The sequence below is a fragment of the Marmota marmota genome, unplaced genomic scaffold (assembly GCF_001458135.2).
Source record: "Marmota marmota marmota unplaced genomic scaffold, marMar, whole genome shotgun sequence".
NCBI classification, from domain to species: Eukaryota; Metazoa; Chordata; class Mammalia; order Rodentia; family Sciuridae; genus Marmota; species Marmota marmota.
Window position 1 is genome coordinate 2,082,583 of NW_025999927.1, and position 18,642 is coordinate 2,101,224.

Below are 18,642 nucleotides of genomic sequence, written 5' to 3' on the forward strand. Positions count from 1 at the left end.
TCTTGAGGCCGATTGGCTGGGTCACGTGGGCGGAGCCAAAAAAGTCCCCCAATGAGCAGCTCCGTGGTCTGAAAGGGCAGGGAAACAGTCCAATGAGCATCACCGCAGAGGAGCCAATCAGCTAGATGTTGCTGGGGCCGAGGAGCCAATCAGCTAGATGTTGCTGGGGCCGCTGTGAGCCAATCATCAGCCGGCAGTTGGAAGTTTGCTGGCAGCTGGAAGTTTGCTGGGGCCCCTTTGGCTGTGGCTCTCAACAAGGAGACATACGTGTGGGAATTAGAGAACTTAATCTCACAAAATGCATGTTTCTAACCTTACATCACATGGTTACTATAGTTCTAATTAAAATCCAGTGGCAGAGAATGTTTTGTTCTTAAGTCTCCTTTCTCTCTTTCTTTATAAGAATTCAGGACTTTCTGGTGATGAAACTCTGTTTACCACCTTCCTTTGCTTCCCGTGGAGCTGGTGCTCTCAGGTTTATGAAGTCAAATGGAACTTATGAGTGTCACTAAATGAAATACTTGAAGACACAAAGAGCGGAAGGCATTATGCCAAACTGGGAGTACAGATCATGAGGGGTGAGGTTTTGGATTATTACCATCATACTTTCTAAATAGACCTGAAAGTACTATATTATATTTTTAAAATATTTAACAAAAGAAATAAAAATAGTGGAGATCAGAGACCATGTCTTCCATTTCTTGAAAATTGTTTAGACCCTATAATAGTTTTGAAATGTCGTCTGAACTAGAAAAACCTAGTGAGGGAAAGGGAGTGAATCTGGCATTCTCCGTTTGTCCCATTTTATGCTTCAATTAGAAATGGTGGTTTTGTAATTCCTTGCCTTATGTCATTGGGCAAAAGATGAGCTCATAAGAGAACATGCAGTCTGCAAAAGTAGCTTTTTAGAAAATGCTTAAAACAGGAGTGTGTTTGCTGAAACCCTCTTAAGAAACCAGAGAAGCCGGATGGCCTCTGGAGGAACCAGCAGCTCTCCTCCCCCATCTCCCACCTGCTGCTCCTGTTCAGGGCTGACTTGAAACAGAGGGTGGAGGCAGCAGTTCTTGTGAGATGGTAGGAGGACATCAGGGAAGTGCATGAGGACCTGGCTGGTGGGATGGGGTCAGCACCTACAGATAACACAGGTGGCAAAGTGGAAAGGCTACCCACATGCTCATGTGTGTCCTGGTTCCTGCAAGATCCCGCCTTGGGCAGTCCCTGGTCACCCAGGGCTTTGAAGCAGATTATCTGAGTGCTTGGACAAATGTGCTCTGAGTAGGGCTTAGGATGGCTCTCAGGGAACTGATGCTGGAAGACAGCATCCAGGGCAAACCAGCCCCTGCCTTCATGCAGCCTTGAGCTTTAGGTATCGCGAAATTCAAAATGGCAGTGCTTTAGGAAGCCAAGGTTCTGGGGAGACAAGAGCCCTGTCCAGACGCAGGTCAGCTAATTCCCTGGGGTGCCCGTGGCCCCTCAAGTGCTCCTGCCCTTGGTGCAATGCCTGACGTACAGGACATACTCCAAGTTGCTCTACTGAATGTGTGCGCCAAACAATGAGATTTCTTTAAACCTTGGGTTCCTGAGAGTGCTTCCTCACACTCGCAGGCTCTGGAGATCTTGCCTCTGGATGTCTCCAGCCCCCAAGGTGAACCATCAGTGCTCAGCAGGCGGTGTTCCTAGGCTAGGCAGGAGGCTTGGAGATGTGGCCCTGGAGTGCCTCAGAAAGACCTGCTGTCATAGCGAGACAGTGATCTGTGGGGAGAGAGGGGACATGGGCTGTGCCACTTGTACTTTGCAGGTGTGTGTTTTATGGCTACTCCTGGGCCACCCTGCAGGACCGAACATGTGTGTTGGTAGGGCCACCTCCCTCCTCTTTCCTCCCCAGGCTCCAGTGACTCTAGGCCCTGCAGCCTTCAGAGCTGTTGCCTGCTTCCAGGCACAGATGTGCCTTGTGTTCCAGGAAGGGTCTCAGGAGAGCAGTGAAACAGAACGGTGTTGGGTTTTGTGCAGGAAACCTTTTTTCCACCCTCTCAACAACCCCAGCCTTGCCTGTTGTGGCCAATGCTCCACCCGTATTGCATCCTGTTACTCTTCCGGTCTCCAAAGCCCTGAGTGGATTCTCAAGTAATGTCTTCCTGGCTTCCCAGACTAAGAGGAAGGAGGACCGTGCAGTTCTGTACCTACTCTGCAGGGCTTGGCATGAGAAAAGGGCTCTGCATTCATTTCATTAATAACACAGATGAAGATCTTCTGCCCCCCTTCTTCACGAGGTCAAACTCTGTGCTAGATGCTCACCTGAACCACTGACCCACACAAAACCAGACTTCCCATGTCCTAAAGTCATCAAAATGCATAATCCTAATTCCCCTGGGGACTATTTCCATTTTCTCATTTATAAAGGGCAATGTGAACTGTTTTTGTTTTTTAATTAACTAGCTGTCCCAAAGTTCAATAAAACCCATATTGCTTTGCTTCACGCCTGTGTGGGAAAGTGCTCACATCCAGGCTGGAGTGAGAATCCAGGTGATGTGGCTTTTGTTCCATGTGGCCCTTGGAGGATGGAAAAACCAAAATCCCACAAAATATGCCAGTAACTGAGCCTTCCTTAGAGACACAGAGCAGTGGCCATTGGGTTTACCTGAATGCCAGTCAGAAGGGAGACCACAGTGGCTGAGCCACCCATGGTCAAGCCTGTGGTGTGGGCTGCCCTGAGGGTTTCAGTCTGACCCTTGGTCACTTTCTCTGGCCCTCCTGGCTTGTGCCAGCTCAGGATCTCCCTGGCACCTTCTGTTCTTCCACTGATAACGCAGGCTGGGGCTCTGGCTGCTCCTGTCACAGGCAGGGCCCTGTCTCTCTGAAAGGCCTCTTTCCTCTGCAAGGTCCCTACTTCCTATGGGCTTGCACTTCACTTCTTGGCTTCTCCTGGGTGTCCAAAACTGCCCTGATTGCCAAGCCCAGGGTTGGACCATTGCAGGAAGCCCCTGGCCTTCTAGCTTCACTTTGTGCTTTGCCAGCAACATCTCCTGGGTCCCCACCACTGTGCCATGGGTCCTGGCAAGAATATCCTGCTGGCTAATGTTTTCAGAGTGAGGGAGGACCTCCTGGGAGCAAGAGAACTTGAGTTCCAATTCCTGCCAGGAGTATCCTCATCATACTGAAGCACAGGTCCTCCATAAATGCAGGGATAAGTCCCCACTGACCACAGTTTTCCGCTGTGTAGGGGTGTAAAAACAATACTCTTGGTTCCATGGGAACCCTGCTTTGAATCTTAGATCTTGGTCTTTCCCCAAGCTGATGATGTGCACTGTACGATGCCCTCTCAATGCTGGGCAGCCACAGGGGTCACTGCCCACGGCCAGCCCTGTGATCACCAGGGGAACAGCAACACTCCACAGTCACTGGGAGTGGCATTTTGGATCTTGTACTTTATTTCCACATGCCCCCATGTGTGCAGATGCCCACCTGTGTGTACGCAGCATGTTCAACACTTCCTACAAACGGGGCTCTGTGCGGGCGTTTGTGTGCACCGTAGCCTGCGTGAGCGTTCTCAGCAGGTTGAAGGCAGGCGAGGCTGAGCGGGGAGTTTGGTGGGTCAGGGGCACGGAATGCCTTTCCACTTATAGCAAGTGTGTCAGGAGGGGCCCTCTCTTCTCTCTTCCCACCACATCCTGGAGTCGCTGAGATTTCCTCTAAAGGAAAAGGGGTAGGTTTTTCCCACACACCTGTCCACAGCAACTACCCTCTTCTGCTGATCTGTGAGCCCGGGAGCAGCTCCCTAGGAGCAGACACTGTGAGCTGCTCATCCCAGGATACCCTGGAAGTTGCTTCTGTCCTCAGAAGCCCTGCTCATCTTCCAGTGTGTGTTGAACTGTGTCTATAAGACCTCCTGATCCAGGAGGTTCTGGTTCAGGAACCCATCAGCCCCTAAAGGGTCCATGACTCGCAGGGATTCTTCAGCCTCCTTCCAATTGTGTGTTTCTCTGTGTGGGATTTTTATTTTCCAGAGGCAAAATCTGCAGTGTTCATCATACATTCAAAGAGGCCTGCGATGCTAAAAAGATTCAAGACAGATGTTTACTTGAACTACTTTCCTCATTCTGATATCCCATGAGACTCTGATCATGTTTGCAGCTTCACCACCAAACCCGGACCTAAAAAGCATTTATCTGGGAGTGTCAGGATGGAATTTCTGGGCTCCATCTGGCCTGCTGGAGGCACCCACGGTTCTAAAGTGGGCATGGCATGCACCCACCTTGCTATGATTAATGATCTCCAGCAACTTTTGAGGTTTACTGGGTGATACCACAAATCATTTTCTGCTTCTCACAGTAACCACCTTCATCAAAGGCCTCTGTCCCCTGGAGACTCCCCAAGACCTTTCTAAATCCACCTGCCCTTGACCTGGCCTGGCTGTCTTGAAAGGCCAGAACAAAGGCCTCACAATGGCAGAGGGGTCACTGCATCCTAGGAAGGTTACCTCAGAGAGGTGAGGATGCTTCCTGTGTTTGGGGAATGCAGAACTCACCAGAGGGGCAGTCTAGGGTGGCTGGGAGTTGGAGGCCACAACCTAGGACTCTGGACATGGCAATTCAGTGGGTTCTAACTGCAGTGAACTCTCTCAAAACTCCATGCAGTTTTTAAATACTTCCTGCTCTGATCAACACAGGGCTCTGTGCTCCCTTCTGTGCAAATCCCAGAGGCTGGTGCCTCTTCACTGCAGACCCCTGGCCTCATTTGTGGTCTTTGATTGCATGTCAATGCAACGTCTCGGACTTGACATTCCAGCCACTAACTCCTGATTTGTCTATCATTTCACAATCTTTGCAGCTTGTGTTCAGCATTGGTGGGCTTGTTAGACAATCTCAACCTCTCACACTGAATATCACACTGACAGAAACCTACAGACCCTGCTTCTATCAGCAAGGCCCCGTGATTATCCTGTGAGTGCAATGACCGTGAGTTTGCCCAAGGCTCCCTGTGAGTACTTGTGCCTGCCGAGGTCACTGCAGCTTGCTGGGCATATGGTTTCTCGATTCTGTTTCTGAACTAATTCAAAATGTTGGAAAGCAAAGACCATGCCACCTCGCTCTTTTGCAGAATGTAATTTTTCACAAATTTAATGTAATCCCTCTTTTTATTAGCAGTCCAAATAACATCTTGGTTGAAGACAGTGGACCACCCTCTGTGCAAGGACTAACCTGAGAAACTGTGAGTTCCAAGAGGGTTGTCTCCTGCAAGTGGATCTGTACGCCTTCTTTTATCATGAATAATAAATGTGTATAAACATAAAGTGTATTACACATAAGTTTATGCATATTTATTTTCTGTTCTAAATGAAAGAATACTTCAGCTCAGATTCATGACCAAATTTGGCTTAAAGAATGATGGGGGTTTTAATTCTAAGGACCCTAGTTTATTTTGGTCCACAAGTGTTTCAAATCTTTGCAAAAACACTGATTCAGCTTTTGAGGTGGGGGGTCAGGTGCAGGGGCGTGACCTGGGGTCGTGACCCAAAGACCTCTCCAGTCCCCATTCACTTTCTTCCTGATTTTGGTTGAAGATTTGACTGGGCACAATCTCAATCTCTCACTTTCCTATTTTTAAATTCCTGTAGGTCTTCAGCCCTATGTTTCCTCTCCACTGTTTCCTAGCAATCCTGAACACTTCTGTTGCAAGTCCTCTTCATGAAAATGAGGGATAAAAAGTGATATTTTTTTGTCCCAGATCCAAATGTGTGAAATTGTCCCAAATTTGCTCCGGGTGGTTTCTTGGCTCTAGGTCATTTGATGAATACTTTAATAATCAAACAACAGTGGGTTTTAACGTCTTGCCTTTACATGTGGGCTTCTCACTTCAGACACTCACGGCTTCCACTTTGCGGGGGCTGTGGAGCTGGAGGCCCTGTCCTTGCAGCCTTGGCTTAGTGAGAATGTGGTCTGCACATAGCAGTCTAGGTGACCGCCCTCTGGGCCAGGATTGTCTTAGAGCACAGTCCTGTCCATCCCCTGCCCCTGAGAACTACTTTTTCTCAGGCTCTCCTGCCAACCGGTTTCCAACCAGGCTCAGAGAAAAAGAGGCCCTGGCAGGAGCCAGGAGGATGGAAGGGAGAGAGGTGGTCCTGCCTCCCCTCCTGGCCCTCGCCCGCCTGATGGCCACTCCATACTCCCAGACCCTAACAGACAGGCTGTCCCTGTGGTCCCAGCCTCTGTCTGGCCCACATATAAATCCCTATTCTCCAGTGTGGGTTCTGGGTGTGCCGTCGACATCCGTTTCCTAGAGAGCCTCTAACAACAGGAATTTACTTTGTCAGCGTTCTGGTTAGAAGTCCCAAATTGAGTTGTTTGCAGGGCCATGGTCCCTTGGGACTCTGGCCTTACCTTTCCAGGATGCTGGCATGGCCACAATTTCTGCTGTCCCTGGGTCTGCCATGGACCCTTCTCATTCCTGTCTTGGTCTTCACCTGACTCTCTTCCCATGTCTTCCCCTTTCCATAGGACATTAGCCATGTTGGATCAGCAGCCACTACTCCAGGGTGGTCTCCTTTGAACTCACCCAGTTGCATTTACAATGATCTTACCTCCAAATAGGCCCCATTCTGAGGCACTGGGAATTAGGACTTCAACCTGTCTCTGGGGAATCCAGCTCAGCCCTTAACACCCCTCTGCCTCGGTGGTGGCCCGCTGCAGCCGCTGACCTCTGTGGTCTTCCACTGCCTGCTGTAGGCGGCCCAGCTCTCTGGGGGCCTTCCCACCACATTCTAGGTTAATTCCCTCTGCTGGACTCTATTGGAGCTTCGTTTCCTGGCCAACCTCCACGGACTGTCCTCAGAGCCAGGGCTCCTTGGCTTTGCCTTTGCACCTTCCTGTCCTTTCCGTGTAATTACTGGCTTGAGGACCAGGACAAGACAGGGCCAAACCTGAGGAATCAGAGCAGGCGCCTCTCTCCCCACTAAAGCTGCCTAGGACACACACTCGCTTCAGAAAAAGCCTTGAGCAAACTGGTGCCCACGGGAGGTGGGAAAATCTGAAATGAGTAAGATGGGGCTCCCCCACACAAAGATGTGTTTAACGGATGCCAATCATGGGCCTCCTCAGTGAGAAGCACAATCAACCCAAAGAGCAACTTGGAATGTTTCCAATTTCCTTCGCCTCCATGACACTCCTGAACACCCTTGTTTTTCCCCAGTTGCTTTCATTGTCACTTGGTATAGATCTTTATGTTCTTACAGGAAACTCATGCCTGTGACAGGCGAGGCCCTTTGTGCTGCCCCAGAGCAGCTGGGCCTGGAAACACCGTGGCTCTCTGTTGGCTCTGCAGGAGGTGGTGTGCTCTCCTTGTGCACACCATTAACAGGCTCTGTGAAAACCCTGACCAAGTGTCATCCGTGCAGGTATTGCTGTCCCAGGGATACTATCCACTATCAAATGAACTTGGGGACACATGGGGGTAAATAACTATCAATCAATGGGCTATAAGAAGCTTCCTAAAATAATGGATGCAGAAACTTCCTCTGGCCAGATTTATACCACACCAAAGTCAATGAAAAGGGCCCTGGTTTTCTGAATAGAGTCATGCAGTCATCTGCAGGCAGCAGAGGACATGTAACTCTGTGTATTAAGTTGATTCCTGGGCCATTAACTGACTAATTTGTTCAGCAATAGTTGGCAGGATCCGTTGCCCATCAGGTCTGCTTCTAGGCAACGGGAAGAGCGTGGAAAACAACCAGTGGGGGTGGGGGTGTCCTCAGGGAGCCTGAACACTAGTGAATCACAGACAGTGACAATCCAGCATGGCAGTGAGCCAGAGGGGCCTTCATGGGAACCCTGGGAGATGCACTGGAATGGCCTGAGAGTGATGGGGTCATGCCTGGGGCTGTCCTCCCAGAGGGGCAAGCCTCTCCAAGGAGGCAAGGCTAGTGCTGGGTCTGAAGGACAGAAGATGTTCTATGCAAAACTGGGGAAGGACATTCCAGACAGAGAGAAAGTTAAGTATAAACACCAAACCGCAGGAACAAACTCAAGGAGTCTAAGGAACATAAGCATCAATGTCTGAGCATGTCAATCAGTGGCCAGAGATGAGATGAAGTCAGAGGGGTGAGCAGGCCAGGTTGGGTAGGGTCTTGATGAGTTGTTACTTCACTTGGTCATCAGTGAGAACTTTGGGGAAGGTTTTCATGGCACAGAGAACTCCATCATCTCCCATGTGTAGCATGGACATTGAAGAAGAAAGGACCAGTGAGACCAGGGTGGCCCAATGAGAGATGGTCCCTGGCTCCAGGGTGGATGGGCAGCTGCAGGGGGCACTTTGGAGGTAGGGTCCACAGGATCACCAATGAACTGTGATGGGGTATGTTGGGCAGACTTTCTGGTGGCTCCCGCATACCCCACCTCCTGACATTATTTTTGCCCCTCTCTAGAGTGTGGATGGGCTGAGACTTGTTTCTGCCAGGATAAGGGAACATGATGGAATGGGGATTTGGGTGTTCATGTGAGATTGTGCCTTCCTTCTGGCTGGCAGACTTCACTGGCTTTCACCTTGGGGTTTTGAGGAAGCCGATGGCCGTGTGACAGGGAGCAGCACCTGTCCAGTAGCCAGCAATGAGCTGATGCTCCTAGCCTAGTAACCTATAGGGAATGGTGTCCTGCTCAGCCCAGCCTCAGCTGCACCTCTGCTGGGCAGCAGCCTGTGAGAGACACTGTGTGCACCCAGCCCTCAGTCACTGGGGCCACTAGCGCTTCAGGCCACTAAGATTCCAGCAACATTGCTGTGTGGCAATTGATCACTATTGCCTGGGGCGAGCAGAAATGAGGAGTTGAGACTGACGTCTAGGCCAGAGCAGAGGGTGGAAAGTAGAATTAGCTACTGAGACAGGGAGGCCTAGGGAAGAACCGCTTCAGTGGGTCACAGTGGGTGGAAATTCCTAGGAGTGGCTGGACAGGTGTGCATGGAGCCCAGCAAGAGGGACAGTCAGCTCTGCTCACCATCCAGGCCCTCAGGTCTGACCACAGGGCAACCCCAGGCCTCCCTGTTGATGGTGCTGGGGTGGCCACCCAGGCAGCTCCTCTCCTGCTCCTCCCACTTTGCCAGGCTCGCTTCCCTTATCCAGTGCTTTGGGGCCTCCTGGTCTCCGTGTTACCATTCCCTGTCTCCCTTTACCCCAAGCGTCCCCTGTATCAGGTACAGCTCACCCTGACTCCCTCCCACATCTTCTTCCTCAGAGTGACCAGACTTTGGACCTTTGCCTCCTTTCCTCAACTTCTGGCCCTGTCTATACCCATATTCCAAGCCCATTCTCCCAGAAGCCCACTGCCTAGGAGTAAAGACAGCCCAGAGGTCAGTCCTGGGGAGGAGTGTGGACTTGGAGGGGCTGAGCCACCTGAGCAGAGGCTACTTACTGGCTGTGTGAGAGATGTAATGTGTCCCAACATCAACCATGTGCTTGTGGTGACACCCAGCATCCAGGCGCTGAGGAATGAAAGCAAAGGAGGTTCTGGTCACTCCGCAAGGTGGGCACTGGCATAGTGCCTTGTACCCAGCCTGGTTTTCATCAGAGTGAAAAAGTCCACCAGGCTAACACTGCCTCCCAGTTCTGGAACTCAAAGTTAAAATGATTTCCACTTTTCTCCGTGTGCGCCCCTGCCCTTACCAATCACCCAGGGTGCTCCAGGCACATGTCTTTGGGTCCCTTCCTTCCTTACTGTGCAGTCCCAGCTCTCCTCTGCACACCCAGTGGCGCCAGCACTTTCACCTGGGCTCCTCCACACTCCCTTACGCTGGCTTCTCACCCAACATGCCACTTTCAAGCCTACACTTCCTGTGTCACCGAGACCTTGCTGCCTAAGCCCAGAGATCACAGTCCTGTCTTCTTGAGCCTGTGCCGTGGTTACCTGTGTGGGCCTCGCTGCATGTTGTCACATTGCCTTCCACCTGTCTGCCCTCTCTTCTGTGCCCTGGCTGCGATGACAGTGTGTGTCCTCAGCCCTGCTCTTTGCAGGCCCTGGGCTGCTGACCTAGTCTGGATGGCCCAGGCCTTGCTCTCCAACCACACTCACCGCATTCCCACGAGCTGTTGCTCCTCTTTCTTCACCTCCACAAGTGGCCACTGTGACTCTGTTTCCAGCTCAAGACCCTGCTGGTTGCTGAGCTGTGTTCTGCAGATCCAGCGCCTGCAGCATCTCTGCCTCTCCTGCTGGTCTCCACCGGCACGGGCCACCTCTCACAGGCCCAGGGCACTGCACCAGCCCTCTCACTGGTCATTTTGCTCCAGGCTTTTCTCCTTCCATCCAGTTCTCCACACTGAGTGACCTGTTAAAACTCAGACCCACCACTTCTGCTGAAGCTTGAGGCCATCCCACAGCCCCCAGTGTCCTGTGCTGAGGTAAGCTCTCAGCCTGGCCTCTGGGGCCTTCCTGGAGGCTGCCTTGGTTCCACATTGGCCTCCGTCTTGCTCACCCCTCACTCCATACTTCAGACACGCTGGACTCTTGGCAGTAGCCCAGGTGTCCCGGTGTCTCTGCCTCTTGCCTCCCCACAGGCTACATTCTCCAGCTGCCTCCTCCCCACCCCTCGTCAGGCCCAGCTCAAGTGAGTCTGGCCCAGGGACTTACCAAGGCTATGCAACGCTCCCTGAGCAGCCGGCCCAGGGGAGCACCTGTGCAGGGTGCCTCCTCCCCGCCTGCCTGCCCACTAGCCTGCTCCCTTCCTAGGAGGGCGTTGCTGTGCCTTAGCTACCATGACGCTTCCAGCGCCCAGCCTAAGGCCTGGCAGGTGTGGCCCACCTGAAGAGCTGCTCTTGGAACACAGCCCAATGAGGCCAGAGCCTGGCATGTTCCAGCCTGTCTCCCATCAGCACCCCTTCATGGCGTTCCCTCGTCCACAGGCTCCTCCTGGGTCTCCCGGCCACTGTCACTTTTGGTTTCAGCTGAGATTTCACATTGCTGAAGCCCTCTGTGGACCACCCCACTGCTGACTCCTCCAGAATGCAGGACACTGGGCTGTGATCTTGCTCACTTGTTGACTTACAAAGACGAGCCCTCTCCTCACTGTAATAGAACATCTTCCGTGTTCCCACACATTAGAAGCTGCCTGACACACGAAAGTTCTCAAAAAAAACACAACCTCTTGTTGGGTAAACTGGGAAAGCAACTGATGGTAACTAGTGAAGAGTGCTGTTTCTGAGGAGGGACGGAAGAGACCGGTATACTTATCAAACCCCGGGCGACATCTTGGGTGGGAAGTTGCGAAATGAGTTCCACTGACGACCACTAAGCAGAGTTCTGAGAAGGCCACGCAGGGCCGGGCCCGGTGTGGGTGGAGTCCGAAGAACAGAGCAAAGCCAAGAGGGCCTTCAACTTGCTCCACCCACTCTGCATACCCGGCCAAGGTCAGCAGGACCTGGACACACTGCGCTATTGTCAACAGGACTCTGGATTGGAAGAGAGAAGCTGCAGGCAGAGATACTGTGTGGGACGTTTGCTGGGCACAACCTCCACCTGTCTGGCCACCCCTCAGGCGTCAGTCTGATGGAGAATAGATGTGCGCACGTCCTCTGCTTCGGTCTTTCTGCATTATCTCCCACAGAGTCAGTCAAATGTAATCTGCAGAAAGAGAAATTGACATTCAGTGCACCTTGGAAATCCTGATTAACAATATGCTTCATCCTGCACTCACTGCCAGTCACTCCTTAGTATTGTGTGAAGAAGTAGAGACTCTGCAGGGACTTACACTAAATATAATAATCCTTTTCTCAGAAGGTGGTTACAACAGCCAAAAACAGACTAACTTTTGTTTGAGAAAGGATATGTACATGTGTTCATATGTGTAAGTATGCTTGTGCCCCAGAACTTAAATGTGAGAGTGTGTGTGTATGTATTAAAGCATTAGTGTAAATGTTATATAAATGATTTTAATTACCATATAATAATTTTATGCATAGTATGTATAAGTCGTTTTACTTAACGACAAAGTTGTCAGATAGAAATGCCCCTGTTTGTCAGCTCAGACATCTAGTAAGCACTCATCTCCTAGAAAGAAACCCAGGGTCTAGAAATCAGTGAGAAGGCTCTTTGGGCCTGAAACGGTTTAGGAAATGATGCTTCTCCAAGCCACCTTCTTTTTCTTTTAGTCCCCAATCTCACTGGCAGTTTTCAAAGATGAGCTTTTGTAACATTCATTCCACAGAGAATTAAAAGTGGAAAGCTTAAAAAGAAATAAGGGAGCATCAAAAGTCCTTAAGCTAAGAGTGAAGAAGCCAGTCCATGCAGCCCAAGGCACCAAGAGGCAGAGTTCACCATATCAGGGACAAGGAAGAGATGCAGTGACCTATAGTGACCCAGTGGGGGCACATACTATATGGACTCTCCGTTCAAGAAACCAGAGAAGTGGATAATATATACATTTAACAATATTGACATCACAATAGTTAAATTGTGAAAGTTCTATTTTGGAGTAGATAGGCTTTAATTAATTATAAAATTTGCTGGTGGGAAACGACATACTCTCCGGCCTGCACTGTAAGAGGTTACAGCTGAATATTTACAGGTGGAATGGCAGGTGGGATGGCCCAGCTGGTGGACTGAGCAAGGGCACCACCTCCCCATTGTGCCCCAAGTCCTCATAAGTGACAGGAAAAGGATATCCTTAAGAATTCACAATGCCATGGAGATAGTAGGGGTAATAGTGAAACTATGCAGATCTTTCAGAAGATAGAAAGAACGGAGGAAACCACAGCCCAATGTGTACACAGAAAGCTGAGTAGGAAGACAAGAGTGTCTGTAGAGAAGCCCCGTCCCTGGGTGACCACAGTGACCACACTGATGAGCGCCAGCCACTTCAGCCACCTCCTCCTTAAGGGTAAATGGACACAAACAGCATCAGACATCGGGGGGAACCATGAGAGGAAAAGGAAAGCCAGAGGCAAAGACAGAACACCAGCCAGGACGCAGGACATTCACTGACGAGAAGCTCCCAGGCCCCCAGCAGCAGCACCCTGGAGGATCTGAGGTGGTGATGCACCACCAAGTGGACTGTGCTGCCGCAGAGACACAGGACAAGGGAGGGCGTTTAGGGGCACAGACTGCAGACAAAGCCCCGGCCATCCATGAACAGTGGACATGTGGGAAAAGCCATGCAAAACAGGCCAACAAGCTTTCTTTGCATGTTCCTCTTTCAGTTTTCTGTTTCTGGAAATCTTGTCTGACCGGTTGGAATCTTGAAATGAGCTTTCGTGTCTCTGATTCTTTCCTCAGTTCTATCCTCTTTTTGCTCTTATACATGGAAGCCAGTGGGGTGTGTTTTACTTACAAGAATAGCTGTGCTTAGTGACCAATGAGCTCAGAGATCAAACCAAGGCAATATCACAAAACAGAGCGGGAAAATGCAAAGAAAATCACATGACATCTCATCATAATTTGTCGGGAGCCGCTCTGGACAGGAGTTATGGGCGCACCTTTAAGTCCTGAGTAAAGAGGTACTGAACAGGTATTGCACCCCGCAATACAATTGGACTTTACCTCCGATCGGAAAAAGAGGTGCAGCTCCAGGAGTGGGCGTCACCCTGTGGGGTTGGATTACACCCACTTGGTTGTTGTAACCCTACCCCTTGCCTCATTTCTATGGCTTCTCCCCAATAAAACCCGGGTTCAAGGTGTGCTCCCTCTCTTTCTTGCTGCCTTGCCCCCGTTGTGGGAGCTGTGGTTGAGAAGCAGTCGCTAAACTCAAAGAAAAGTTACCTTCTGTGTCTGTGTCTTTATTTAGTCCACCAAAATTCACTTGGAGTGACCCTGACCAGTTTAGTTGTGTGTTGAGACAATAGTTGAAGTTCACAGGATTTTACATCTAAGAGCCTGCTGGGGAAATCCAAGTTGACAAGTACCATCTTTACCAACTCTAGGACTTCATCAGTGAGATTTCTGAAGCCTCCCAGGAAAAGAAATCGCCGGCACAGAGTTAGAATCATGTTGTTGGTGAACATCCCCAAATACCCTGAGGTGTTCTGAGGAAAATTTGTTTTAAATCAGGAATTCAGAGCCAGCCCAAAGACCCTGCAACAGGAAGACAGTGATAATGATGCTGACACTGCTTCCCCTGACACACCAGGCCCTCCGTATTGAAACCGGCCCCAGCTGCTCCCCCCCATTTCTTTTTTCAGGGTTCTGATCCCATAAATTCAAGGAATAGGAGTCACAAGCCCCAACAAGGAGCTCTACAGCAGATTTTCCTCCATCACTGAGTGTGCTAGTCCAGGGCTTTATATAGCACTTGGGTCCCTGCTATTGGTCCATATTTATGCTGATTGGGGTTTGGAAATGCACTAATACTGTGGGTCAGCTCTGGAGTCCCAACTTCCTCTCAGCTCTGCCCAGGTCCATTTCCTCAGGGCAGGTCAGAGGGGGAGGGGGAGGTTGTGGGACGGGGCTGCAGTACTGCGTGGAGCCGGCTTCTGCAGCAGGTAGGCCTGGCCCACGAAGGGTGACAGGTCAGCACCTTGGCTCAAAGCCCCTCAGGACGCCTAGCCTGCATGGCGGGCCCACGCAGCCACGGGCCATGCTCAATGCCTGTGCTCCGACCCACCCAGGCTGCCACTCCGGGCTCCTGCTCTGCTGTGGCTTCTCAGCAGGGTCAGTGGGCCACCACATGCCTTGGCAGCTGGGAGCCATGTCAATGGGAAGGTTTTGTACACAGGAAGGACTAAGAAGAGGACCTTTAGTTGGGTGCAGACCTGTTCGCGGATGGCCTACCATGAAATGGAAGGTCGACGCAAGCCAGAACCTATGTGAACACAGCTTAAGTGCAAAACCCTCCGGACAACCCGTAGGTCAGTTTGACCTATTATTATTATTTTTTTAATAAAGAAAGAACACTCTAAGATTAATTTCTTTAAAACGATAAGAGAATAGGAGGTAAGGAAAGACAGAGGGAAGTGATAATAGGCTAAAATTTTGACCTTTTGAGAAGGAACCATATAGAAATTAAGTCTAGAAATTTACAAACCAAGACATGCTTCTGTGGGCATGTTAAAGGCGTAACCACGTGAACAAGTCCATGAAATAGCTTCTAAACCACTGCAGAAAAGAACGGAACAACTGATTCCACTGAAGGAGTAAGAGGGAAGTCAAATAAATAAGAAATTATTTACCTAGAAGCATAAAAAAAGATGGCATGATTCAGCACAAAATACCCCAGACACAGCATTAATAGAAATTGGTTGAATCCTCTGATTGAAGGCTAGACAGTTTCAAGCTGTCCACTTGGAGCGTGTGTGTGTGCCTTTGGGCAGGAGCCACCTTGCAGGACAGAGGGTACAGGAAGACGACGTCAGACCCGGCAGGGGCTGTTGCGTTGTTCCACCTTCACACATGGAGAACACATAAGTTTAGGAAATTCTTTTAAGCCAAGGTGAAACAGGAGGCGTGTCAGTGAACTACCCAGATGGCTGCGTGCTCCTCTGCCCACCGAGGTGCATGCGGAGCCCTTCCCACCCACAGCATGAAGCTAGCATGGCACGTGCTGGTAAACCGAGTTGTTTTGTATTGCAAAACTACTAAAATAAAACATATTTTTAGAAAGAAGAAAACATTCCAATTTCCTCATCCAGAAATAACAAAAATCCGAGCTTGTGAATGGCATGTAAAGCCCAGTTAGGGCACTACCAGGGGAGATCTCCACACTAGCCCTTCAACCTGCACCTCTCAGGTGACTCAGAGGGTGGTTGAGTGAGGTGTGAGTCCTGAGGCAGGCTGATAATAGCTCCCAAAGCGTGAGCCACCCTGACCCTGGCAGTCACCTTCTATGGGGAGAGAGTCTGACCTTAGGGACTTGAGGTGAGAAATGATTCACAGCATCTTTATAAGACAGAGGTAGGCTAGCCTTGTAAAGGGGAAATGTGGCAGAGAGACAGAAGAGGGATGTGGAGACAGAGGCAGACAGCAGTGATGAGGAAAGCCAAGGAACCAGGGCACTGGCTGCCATCAGGAGCCGAGAGAAGCAGGCAGCGTTCTCCCCTGGAGCCTCCCAAGGGAGCTGTCCCCAGAACTCCAAGGGATAAATTCCCGCTGCTGTAAGTCACCAAGATTGCAGGCTTTGTCACAGCAGCTACAGAAAAGGAACTGATAGCCCTCTGTACCTGCCACATCAACACGCACTCTGAGTCAACGCAGGGCCCTCCTGTCTGTGCTGCAGTAACGGCAGTTCCCAGATCCTGAGCTCCAGAGGGGTGGGAGCCCAGAGTGACTCTGACGACTAATGCTGGACTGTGAGATTTTTATCCCCACAGTCAGGTGGGAGGGTGTGTGTGTTCACTCACCTCCTCTTACCCCAGCCCACTGTTGTCTCAGCCACCTCCCCAAGGAACTGGCAGGTTCCAAAACTCTTATTTTCCATTTGCCTGTATATGTCAGATTTGGGTTGCAGAGGCCAGAGTCAAGGAGAATCACTACACATGTTGGTCTGTAAGATCTATGATTATCGGAAAGAATACCTTTTTAACTCTCTAAATTTAAAAAAAAATTATCTGTCTGTTGTTATGTTTGAAATATAACATAAGTTTTAAAGATTTATTAATCAAAGGAGAGGAAAAAATACATAGCATCAAGAATGAAAGATGAGATAAAGAGACATTTGAGAAGAAATAGGAGCGTGTTGAGATGAGGGCCAGGGGCGGGCAGCACATGGCTGGGGCACCTCAGAGCCCATAGCTCTGCACTTTCTGGGAGCAAGTGCTTCCTGCCTTGCTGGGAGCCATGGGTTTAAAAAGCTGAGTTAGTAGCTCCTGGGCTTTCTAGGACAGAGGCCGGCTGCTCTCACACAGGGTCCTGAGAATCCTCAGCTGCCCTGCAGGTGCGTTCATGGAGCCCTCCACTGCTAGCTCTGCTCCCCTCCCTTTCCTTGTCTGTGAGCTCCAGGACCTCGTGCTGCCATTAAGCTGACAAGAAATTTCTAAAAGAAAGCAATTACATTTGTTTTTACATTTGCAAAACTGGTGAAGAAGGTCCCGGGCTTAGGTCAGGGCTCCTTGGGAGAGGTTGCCCTGTCAGTGCCCAGGGCCTCTTGTCTCTACCCCCCAAGCTCTTTTGAGAATGCTTGCCAACACTACGTGGCAATGGAGAGCCACTGTCAGGAGTCAAACAAATGCCAAAACAGATGGGCAGACGGCTCCTGAGAAAGGAGAATTAGAGGGGCATCGGTTTCAGCCTTTGCTTCTTGCTTCTCATCATTGCCTTTGAAGAAAATGCTTGGAAAACTTTAGAAACAAAGACCAGAAAGGATTTGGAAACACCCTGTGGGTTCTGAGTTTGGATTTTTTATTTAGTTAGGAAAACTGAAGTTCAGAGGGGTCAAGTGATCAGCTCCAGGCTGTTCCTCCTGTGTTTCTGCTCCAGGAAATGGGAAGGCAGGAGGTACAAGAGCAAGCAGAGAGCCACTGCCTCTGAAAGGTTTGGCCTTGCTGCCCAGTCTAAGAATAAACTGCTTCTCAGTCCCTTTGTCCACTCCTCTACCTCCTGCTGCTTCCTTACCCTCCTCCACATCCTGCCTTCCTCACTGCAGAGGCAAAGGGCATCAAGACCCTGGGCCACTCCTTCCTATTCTAGGTGACCTGGGGAAGAGCCCTCCAGGTGGATGGCTCCCTGATAGGCTGGTTTTAAGTGCTTGCAAGTTTGCCAGGCGCCCTTCTGTGTGTCTGCCACAGTGCCAACCCCAGCCAGGCAGGGACTTCGTTGCAGGCATGGTTTACCATCTCCAGTCTTGGTCAAAGTCATGAAAACAAGTTGCGGACAGCTGCCAACCTGGGATTGGGACAGAGTGAGACTGAGCTGTGCTCAAGGCTCTTATTCAGCAGTTTCAACTGTTTTCCTTTGAGGTTTATTTTTGCTCTTTAATCCTTGGACTTTGGGGCTTGTTTTGGCAAGATCTGGGGTGTGCCGTTCCCACAGCCTTCCCTACAGTCCTGGACTGGGTCACTAGGATGGGGTGTGTCTTAGGACCCTAATGCACAGACATGAGAGTTGTTATCCATCTCAGGTGACCTTCAGTAGGGAACTGCAGCTACCTAACAGGGAACAGGGATAGACAGGTCAGGAGTAGCCACCCGGGACAAGAGAGGGTGCTTCTGCAATTGAGGAGGCCAGCACATGTTGCCAATTGCCTCAACACCACCTGTCCGGCATCCTGCTGCATGTCCCATCCACCAGGGACAGCACTTGGCAGCTCCTGAGCACAGGGATTCTGGGAAGCCTGCTGTGGTGGAATAGGGAGCCCTCGGCACCCCGGGGGCACCAACCCAGGAGGGCACTTCGGTGCCTATTCTGTTCTGGTCCCATCCACCCTGGAACCAAGCCAGCCTTTTCTAAGGCAGCGCTCAGTGGGCACCACTTAGCTAATGACTCTACCGTGAGCCTCTGGGAAGCGAGCTGATGCCAACGGCACATGTCAGGCTTGGCCAGGGTGCGCCAGGTGCCACCCAAGCCATTAACTGATGGCCCGGGTGAGCCCTCTGCAGGCCAGGGTGAGCACTCTGCTGAAGTCATGCTGATGTTGAGCTTTCCATAGGAATTTTCCTCTCTACTGAAGCTGAAGGAGGAGGACTTCCTCCAGAGTGCTCTCCCAGGTGGGCTGGCTCTCAGTGGCCCAGGATGCCACGAAGGA

The 18,642-nt window shown here is 50.7% G+C and overlaps 1 long non-coding RNA gene across 2 annotated transcripts in view; it reads right to left on the reverse strand.

Moving 5' to 3' along the window:
* The window catches only part of LOC125615901, a 22,087-nt gene extending 10,836 nt beyond the window's left edge, over positions 1–11,251 (reverse strand). The window contains exons 1-3 of one of the 2 annotated variants that reach the window (XR_007346501.1): positions 10,608–11,251; positions 10,053–10,305; positions 9,396–9,465 (exon numbers count right to left, since the gene is read on the reverse strand). This is a non-coding gene — a long non-coding RNA (uncharacterized LOC125615901). Of the gene's footprint in view, positions 1–9,395; positions 9,466–10,052 lie in introns of both variants that reach the window. The other variant, XR_007346500.1, reaches the window with a different exon arrangement.
* Between the last annotated feature and the right edge of the window lie 7,391 nt (positions 11,252–18,642).